Raw genomic sequence first — 10,017 nt, 5'->3', positions numbered from 1 at the left:
CGAATTTTTTTAAAATAATTTTTATCAATGACTTGATCACAATCACTGCTGCCAAGATTGGTGGGTGACAAAATGCTGGCAGAGTGGTAATTACTGATGAGGAGAGGGCAGTGATACAGAGCGATCTGGCTCATTCGGCAAGTTGGACCCATTCAAAGAAAACAAGTTTGACCCGAGCCAAATGCAAGGTCCTATACCTAGCAACAAGGCATGCCGGCCACACCTACAGAATGGGGCAGTGTATCCAGGAAAGCAGTGACTCCAAAAAGAATTTAGGGGCCACAGTGGAGAAGCCACTCAACATGTGCCCCCATGAACAGGGCTAAAGCCATCATTAGGTGTACAAGCAGAGCCGTGAGGAGGATAGGGAGGTGACACAGCATCAGTGTGACTGCTATTGGAATACGGCATCCGGCTTTGGTGTCCTCAATTGAAAAAGATGTTGAGAAATAGGAGCTGGGGCAGCAGAGCCACCAAATGTTCCAAGGGTTGGAGAAAAATGCCTTCTAGTGAGCTATTGAAAAATCTCAACCAGTGGGATGTGAATAAGAAAGGCCGGGATATGTGTTTGGGGGGGCTCACCAGTGCTTCCCAGAGACCCCTCTTCCCATCCTGTGGCAGGTGTAGACCCACTTTCCCTAACTATGACCCATGGCTCTCCCTTGCTTTGCAGGATCTGCTTTGCAGGATCTTGCCAGACCTCCTGGATGCCATGCTGGGGAACCTGCTGGCAGAGTCCCCAGACACCGACAGGCTCCACTACATCTTGGAGGTGAGCCCGATGAGAGGGGTGGGGGCAATTTTACCTTAACTCTTAGATCCAGTCTGTCCTCCTAGCTGGGTCCCCAATGGCCCGACCTCGGTCAGGGCAGTCAGTGAAATGCAGGGCCAGGCCCTTCCTCCTTGAAGGACAGAGGAAGGAGCTGGGACTTCAAGCCAGAGCTCTGCCTGGTTCTGTTGTGCACTAACCACAGGGCCCCTGGCTGGCTTGGGGAGTGAGAGTCTGAACCCCTCCTGTGAGATGCAGAAGATGGTCCTCAGAGAAGAGTCACAGGCTCCTTCCTAGAGACACAGAAGGACCCCAGAGAATCAGCCCTTCTCTCTGATGGGCCCTGAGATTCCTGGGGGGATTGTGCTCACACTCAGTCCCTTCACCCAGCCAAGGACTTGAGTGCCAGGGAGGGGTGAAGGGTCTGTTTCCTTCCTGGTGAGCTGTTCAGGAATCAGAAGCTCAGGGAGGATGGGACCAGCCCTGACACCAAACACTGTTCCAGTCTAGAGAGAGACAATGACAAGTTGTGACCTGCAGAATACAAGCATCATCCTGGGGACAACAAAAAAGCTCTGCAATCAATGAATTCCACCCTGCGCACAATGTCTCATCCCCCTGGAGATTGGGGAGAAGGGGGGGATGTCATTAGCACAACACGTGCACCTGCCCATTCATCCTGAGCTGCCTCCTTTCTCCACAGCACATTAACTACTGGATCGTGTCCAGGCTGTCGCAGGAGAGAGCCAGGGCCATTAGGAGCAGCACGGCCCTGCTCAGATTCACCATCACCTTCCCTGAGTTTGACGTAAGTGACCTCTGACCCCAGCTTCCTGACTCCAGGCGTAGGTGGGCTGGCTCCAACTGACTGTAGGATCTGCTGCTGCAGGGGCTGTGGGTTAAGAGTGTTCCTCTTGGGGAGGCAGAGGCAGAGCAGAGCATGAGCTTGGCTTGACTCAACTTCTTCTTGTCCTGGTTAAGTGGTGCCTGGGCTTTTAAGGGGACCATGCTCCAGGTTTATGCTTTTCTGGGGAGGCAAGTCCTCCTGGAAGCTGTCATGGACTCACAGATCGGGCCCACTCCTGTCCCCGTGCGTTCTGTAGGCGGCGGGGGGTGCCCATTTCAGTGAGACAGCCCTTCTCGGGGTGGGGGTCCACTCTCTCTTGGGATCTGGCCCCTACACCTCCTGGAGCCACACCTCTCTAAGCCTTAGCACATCTCTTTCTCGCTGTGGGCCCCTTCAGGGAGTCCATGCTCTCTGGACCTCCCGGGCCTCCTCATCCCCGAAGGGGTTGATGCAACCCTGTTCTCTGGACCGGAGTGACTCTCAGCCAGTATAAAACAGGAGGGTTTATTGAGAGTTGAACACAGCACAGGAAACTCTCAGGGCCTCAAGCTTGGCCTCCCTCAGCCCAGCACATCTCAGTCTCCCTGCATCCAGGTGGGCTCTGCTTGCTTCCCACCCCGCCCCCAGCCCAGAGCCCCCCTGCTTCCCAGCTTGGCCTCCGATATCCCCGGCCCCAAACCCCGCCTCTGTCCATTGTCTTCTCTCCAGGTAAACAGGGTCGTGAGCAGGAAGACCTGGGTCTCCTCTCCTCTCAGCCTTCCTCTGGCCCCCTCTGGCTGGAACTGGCTGGTCAGGTCACTGGGGGTCCTTTCTTCGCAGCCCATTGTCTTCCCACTGGCCAGAACTGGCTGTGACTCCTCAGCTGTGTCTCCGGGTCACCAGGTCACCAGTCACTGGGTTCTCCATCCTCCAGGCCATCGGCCAGGGTCCCAAGTTCCCTCTCTGGTCCTCTGGAACAACAAACTCCCTCTCCCCTCACCTTGTTAAACCCATAACACCCAGGGAAACTGAGTCCAACTCCCTGTGCATGCAACCCACTGGAAAACACAGAAAAAAACAAGAAAACCCCTCACTTCGTCACCCTGCCCACATCCCTGTTTTCCAGGCTCCCTTGGGGGCAGAGGAAATTAAGAATCTAACTCTAGCTTCTATCCTCTAGCATTTCCCGCAGAGTGGCTGAGGGGGAAAAAGAGAGTCCTGGCCCAGAGGGGACTGGGAGCTGACAGAAAAATGCTGATGGAGTCCCCGCTCCCTCTCCCGTCCATTAGAACTCAGCAGAATTCCCCAGGATGGGTCACTATGTGGCACAGCTGGCTCTGTTCACAGCTGGCAGGCCAGGGAGGGGGTTTACCGGCTCTACCAGCTGCTGCTGCACCAGACAGGTAAGGAACCCAGCTGGGAAGTGGCACCAGATAGAAGACTGAGACTGGGACCCCAGGAAATTTCTCTCAGACTGACCCTGGCTGGAGGATGCGTTTCCGTCTGTCTCTTTCTCTGCTCTACACCCCTCCTCTGCAACTGTGTTGGTTCAGGCACGCAGCGAGGACTCTGCCCACTGTACAGCCACCAATGGGATTGGAATGACACAAGCACTGCAACCAGAAGGCCAAATGCGTGTGTGTGTCTCTCTTTCCCAGGGCTGCCCATCCATGAGGCCAAAGACCTGTGGTGCTGGGACAGCAGGTTCCTGGGCTACAGGAACACAGCCAGGATAGGGAAAGTAAGGACATTCTGCCAGGGCATGAGACAGCTCACGGAGTGGGGGTGGCTGGGTCTCCTGCAGTGGCTGCCTCCTGTGGCCTGGTGGCCTGGTGGGGAATGAGAGTGAGAGCAGGTGATCCTGGGACGGGAGATGAATTCACCTCCATGAGCAGGAGGGAACCAGCTCATCCCTGGAGCAGCTCCAACACAGCTCTTTAGCAAGGCTAATTAATGACACGCATTACCTCATCACGCACTTATGTTCTTAGGGCAGGGTGCTTTCACTCTTGGGAAGAGCAGACGAGTCCACTAAGTGCCCTCTGCGAGCCTCTCCTGTCCCACAGGGCCTCACTCCGTTCCCCCAGTGGCCTAGTATCCATGTCAACCAAGCCACCACTTGGAGAAAATGGGAGGATTCAGTCAGCAGGGGCTGCTGATATGCCCCATTCACCAGGGCTGCCATCCTGTGGCTTCAGCATTAGTGTCTGGGATGACTTGGGGCAAGATCTCAACCTCCCCGCAACCCACTTCACTGCTGCCAGAATCCCTCCATTCCCCCCTTCTACAGCCCCCTCCCTGCCCAACCTGGGTTGGGGTGGAGGAGAGGGTTCTGAGAACTTGAGCTGTGGTTTGGAGGTGGAACAGCTGTCAAGGGCACTGAGGGGGAGGTGGCAGGAGCTCACCCTACAAGGAGGGGGGATGGCACTGGGGGTTACTAGAAAGGACAAGATGAGTCCATTCTGGGAGTCAGGAGGTGAATCCATCCCTCAGAGATGGGCAGGTGCTGGGTGGAAATGCTGCTGGTTCCAGGTGCCCTTAATTCCCCCTGATTCCTCGGGGCGTTTGAGTCTCTGTCAGGTTCTTGTTCCCTTGCAGCAGGAGGCCGTCACGGCCATCATCCGGATCTGGCGCCAGATGCCTGAGGCACTGCAGGGGCTGTGCCTCTGAGGTCATCAGCAACTCCCGTCTGCTCCCTGCTGCTCTGGCTCACTGTAAATGGGGAGCTAGTGGAAGGGGAAATGGAGCCCGCTGGCACTCACTAAAAGGGAAAGTGGTGGATTCTTCATCTCTTGATGTCATTTAATGAAGACTAGACGCCTTTGTGGAATGTATTTGCCCAAAAAGTAGCTATTGTGGTATGCAGGAGGCCTGTGATATGCAGGGGGTTAGAATAGATGCTCTAAAGGTCTCTTCTGGCCATAAAGTCTACTAATTTTGGAAAAACTGAGTGTAGCATTGGGAGCAGCCTCTGATGTTTTACTGTTTTAGCCGGCTTGCTTTCTATTCTTATTGTCACTAAGAGCTCTGCCCCAAATGCTCATAAAAGAAATCAAACTTCTTTGCTGCGCCTCGGGAGGGAGACCTGAGGCTTGCATCTCACAACTGCCAAATTATCAGGATAGTATCGTTACATCTCTACAAAGAAGATGCCCTGATTTATTTCACAAAACCACCGCTCAGTAATAAGTCTTGATTTGTTAGAATAAGCATCTCCTCATCAGTAATTACCACTCTGCCAGCATTTTGAACCCACCAATCTTGGCAGCAGTGATTGTGATCAAGTCATTGATAAAAATTATTTTAAAAAAATTCGTCCTTGAGAGCTTCTTCAGACACTTAGTACCCAGGACCTGCTCCCCGCAGCACAGTGAGAAAAGGCCACCCAGCGCTGTGTGTGTGTGTGTGCCAGGGTGTTGCTTTCGGGCACAGTGTCACAGGTACAACTAGCCCAGTATGCTGTCTTCTGACAAAAACCAATACCAGGTGCTTCAGATGGCATGAACAGATCAAGTAACCGTCAAGTGATTCATTGCCCATTCTCAGCTTCTGGCAACAGGCTAGGGACACTGCAGATAATGGTTTTGCATCCCTCCTCATTGTGGCTAATAGCCATGGATGGACCTATCCTCCTTTAACTTATCCAGTTCTTTTTTGAACCCTATATGTGTCTTGGCTATCACAATATCCTCTGGCAAAGAGTTCTACAGATTAACTGTGCATTGTGTGAAGAAATAGTTCCTTTTGTTTGTTTTAAACCTGCTGCTTATTAAGTTCATTGGGTGACACCCCGCCCCCAGTTCTTGTGTTATGAGTTAAATAACACTTAGGAACATAAGACCGGCCATACTGGGTCAGACCAAAGGTCCATCTAGCCCCGTAGCCTGTCTTCCAATAGTGGTCAATGCCAGGTGCCCCAGAGGGAATGAACACAGCAGGTAATTATCAAGTGATCCATCTCCTGTGGCCCATTCCCAGCTTCTGGCACACAGAGGCTAAGTACACCATCCCTTCCCATCCTGGCTTATTTATTTCCAGTCACACCAGTCATGATTTTATAGCCCTTTATCATCTCCCTCCCTTAGTGGTCTCTTTTCCAAGAGGAAAAGTCTCAGTCTTATTAATCTCTCCTCAGATGGAAGCTCATATTCTTCGAGTGTTTGCTCATGTCTATTCCCATGTAGGTGTGTGCGCACCATGTGCACTGTCGCCGGAAGGCTTTTCACTCAGTGGTATCCATTGGGTCAGCTTTGGCACCTCCTGGAGTCGTGCCCTTATGGCGCTGTATATAGGGACCTGCCAATCCACTGCCTCCTCAGTTCTTTCTTTCTGCCTGTGATGGCCGCTGGAACGTCTCTTTCTTGCTCTGCAAGGACTTCCCAGTGCACTTTTGGCTTTCTCCTGTAAAAGGTTTAAGAAAACAGTAGCACTTATAGTAGTAGTTGTCAGTCATAGAGTAGGACCCTGCTTCACGACCTCCACCCCTACACCAGGGGTCTGCTCGGTCTCCGGGATTCAAATTGTGTGAGGTTTGCCACAAGTCTGTGCCTCACATCTTAGGGTGAAGCCCACCTTTGTGACCGGTGCAAGTTTTGTAATCCATTCAAACCCTGGACCCAGAATAAAAAGCACCAAAAACTTAAATTCCTTCTAATGGGGGCTCTACCTCAGAGCAGGGGCATACTGACTCAGCACCGAGCACCGCTATAACACTGATAGATATGCACAGCTGTTTGCCCCCGCCCCAGGTATTAATACATACTCTGGGTTAATTAATAAGCAAAAAGCTAGGTACAGAAGAAAAAGGAGGTACAGCTACTCTCCCAGGTCAGGTAGTGGGGAACTGGAGCAGGAGGTTAGAGGGAGGAAGCGGGAGGCATAGCTGTTCTCCCAGGGTCGGGGGTGTGGGGGGGGTGACTAAGGCAGAACACAGGAGGTACAATGTGTTCTCCCAGGGCCAGGATGTGGGTGACTGGGGCAGGATGTGGGAGGGAGAGCCGTGATCCAGGACCGGGCAACAAAGGAAGCTGGGAAGGGGTCTCGGAAGTGACCTGGCCACACGCCCTGCTCCTCAAATGTTTTGCACTTCAGGCTCCCTCCCCCGGGTACAGCCCACCGGTACCTCTCTCTGACTGAGCGGGGCAGTTCCTTAGTGCTGCTCCAGCAGTAGCTGCTCTTCCTTCCCAATTGTGGAGGGTTACTCCAGTACTACTGATCGGACACTGCAGGTACCGTTTTCCATCGGAGACCTGGCAGTCCTACGCCAGCAGCAGTGCAGAAGTGAGCCCGAGCAAGGAGCTGGGGGTGCCCAAAAGAATACCACAGGCCATATCGCCACACATTGGGGTTCACTGCCCAGGGCAGGTGGAAGGTCCAAGTCTGCCACACAGCAACCCCGGACTGACCCACTTTGGCCTGTGCTTCCCAACGGCTCTGCTGATCCCGGAGCAGGGCCACTTGCTAGGCAGCTCCCAAGGGCTGCAAGCGGTGGAAGGGGCAGCCGCACGCAGAGGAGACAGCAGCCGCACACTGCCAGTCTCCGCTCTCCCACCTCTGACGTATTCCCCCAGATTTTCCATCTAGCCCAGCTCAGCCCCACCACCTGGCTAGTGACAGACGTCTCACGGAATGTTATTCTAACACTCGTTAGGATTAGCTGCTGCTGGTTTGGTAGAGCTGGTTTGGTGTGATAAAATTACCAAATGCGAAATTCATGCCTCATTAGTGCTAGTGACTCGTGGAGTCTTCATGTAAAAGCCATGAGAAATCTCTCCTGGTGGTTTGTTAGCGATCGCTTCACGAAAATGACCACACTGAGAAAAGCGCAAATGAGTCCCGTGGCAAGCGTATTCACCCACTCAGACTTCGAAATTAATTCCTGATCAGGGCTAGAGACAAATGTCTCATGGTATGCTCCTGCGAAAGTTTTCGAGTTCCCCTCCTGGTGACGCTCGGTAGAGAGCAGGTCCCAAAAAGGGAGAGAGAAACCAGGAAATTTGGAGGTAGGAAATAAGCCAAAGGCCGAATTTTGACATCGACTTCACTGGAGCCATGATTTCACACAGAGGGGTTAGTTTTCATCATCCCTTTAGCCTCATCGGTGTCCTTAGCTCACGCTATCTGTAGTACGGACCATATTGGGAATATGCAATGAACGCGTGAAACAAGACAAGCTGTAATTCCATGGTAAGAAAAAGGCCAGGAAACGTACAGGATTCTTTTTAAAAGGAGGATAACGGAACTAGAAAAGCACAAAATTACTTTTCAAAAGGTTAATGCTGTTTCAAGAAAAAGGTCTTAAAGTTTATTGTCTGCAGTGTTGTTAGAACCGTGTCTGTTCCAGGCTATTAGCGCGACAAATTGGGTGAAGTCATGTCTTTCAGCTCAGCCTGTTTCAGGGCTTCTGCGAAGGAGGGCTGGAACTAGACTCACCATATCCAAAGAATCTTCCTTTCAAAGCCATTAGGCTTCTCCCCTGCTGGTCTGCTAGAGATCGGGTCGTGAAACTTGTTAAAATGACCGTTCAATTGCTGTATAACGCTAGTGCTAGACTTCTCATGGAATCATCCTCTAAAAGCCTTTCCGTTTCCCTCCTGCTGGTTGGTAGCGATCGGTTCGTGGAAAATGTTAAAAAAGAGAAATTCTTTCCTGAGCCGTGCTAAGAACAAAATTGTTCATGGACTCGTCCTTCGAATGCCATAGCCGTTTGGAAGACCAAAAACTTGAGCAATTCATTCTTGATCTCGCCTAGTGACAAATTTCTCATGGAATCTTCATCTAAAAGCCATGAAAAAGCTCTCCTGGTGGTTTGGTAGCGATTGCTTCACGAAAATGACAAAACTGAGAAACGCGACAATGAGTTATTGGCGACAGCGTTCGTGGGTGAAGACCCAACTCAGTCGGACTTCGAAATTCATTCGTGATCGAGGCTAGAGACAAATTTCTCATGATACGCTCCTCCGGAAGAATTTCGGTTTCCTTCCTGGTGACTCTCGGTAGAGAGCAGGTCCCCGAAAAGGGGAGAGACACGGGGGGAGGGGGCAGAGAATTTGGGGGCAGGAAATGAGTCAAAGGGCGAGTTTTTAAATCCACTTCACTGGGGCCATGATTTCACACAGAGGGGTTAGTTTTCATCATTCATGAGCCTCAGCGGAGTCCTTCGCTCACGCTAGCTGTATTACGGAACATTTAGCCTTAGTAATGAAAGCATGAAAAAAAGACAAGCTCCTCAAAACCCTGTAATTCCATGATAAGGAAAAGGCCAGGAAACGTACAGAATTATTTTTAAAAGGAAGATGACTGACCGAGAAAAACAGAAAATTACGTTTCATTTTTCATCTTTCTCACAAACAAAGCTCTTAAAAGCCAATAGCAAAAGGGAAATCATTGCTGGTCACGGCCTGTGACAAAAATTCTCCTCCAATTTTCCTTTTAAAGCTATTCGGGTTCGGTCCTAGTCCTTTGGAAGAGAGAGGTTTGTGAAAAATTGGAAACAGAGCAAAACTCATTACGGTTGAACAAGTGCCATGGAAACCTATTTCAAATCACTTTGGATTCTGTCCTGAGCAATAGGGCTAGGTCGCTTTGTGACAAGGAGAATGTAATTACTGAGCAGGGCTTAAAAACCATATTCACCAAATCACCATGTTAAAGCCTTTGAAACGCTCTTCTGAGCATTTGGAAGCGGTCGGTTCTTGGACATGCCAGACACAGCAAAACTCATTACCGACAAATTTCTCGGCGAAGCTTCATTTCTAAAGCAATTTGATTTCTTTTTGAGCATTTGGGGATAGCTGTTAGTCACAATTAGAAATAAAGAGACAAACGCTTCTGATCCTGTCTTGGGACCAAGTCCTCATAGAATCTGCATTCTAAGCGTGTGTCTTGACCATTTAGAAGAGATCGGTTGGTGAGCCCGACAAAGAAAGCGAACTTCATTCCTCATCGGTGTTTTCTAAAATTTCTCATGGACTCTTCATCAGAGAGCTACTAGACTTCTATCCAGATGATTTTGAAGAGATCGGAGCGTGAAAAATTAAAACAAAGTAAAACTCCTTCCTGATCAATTCTTGTGAGAAGGTTCTCATGGAATCGTCATTAGGCTTGTGTCCCCCGCACTAGGCTTATATCGATCGGTAAGTGAAAATTGCACCCAAAGCACAACTCCTCACTCAATCAACCACTGTTGAGGGGGACTCTTCATTTTAAAGCAGTTAGGATACTGTCGTGGGCATTTGGGGTAGATAAGTGGTGAACATTAGAAAAGAGAGAAGGCCTTAACTTCAATAATTGTAACAAGTTTTTCAGGGCTCTTTATCGCAAATCTTCTCTCCTCATCAGCGGCAAGCGCTCGGTTAGTGAAAATTAGAAAGCAAGCAAAACTCATGACTGATCACGGTGGGTGACAAATGTCTCGGAGATT

Source organism: Mauremys mutica, chromosome 3 (genome assembly GCF_020497125.1).
Source record: "Mauremys mutica isolate MM-2020 ecotype Southern chromosome 3, ASM2049712v1, whole genome shotgun sequence".
NCBI lineage: Eukaryota > Metazoa > Chordata > Testudines > Geoemydidae > Mauremys > Mauremys mutica.
The sequence above is the reverse complement of the archived record's forward strand: the minus strand, read 5'-3'. Positions refer to the sequence as shown.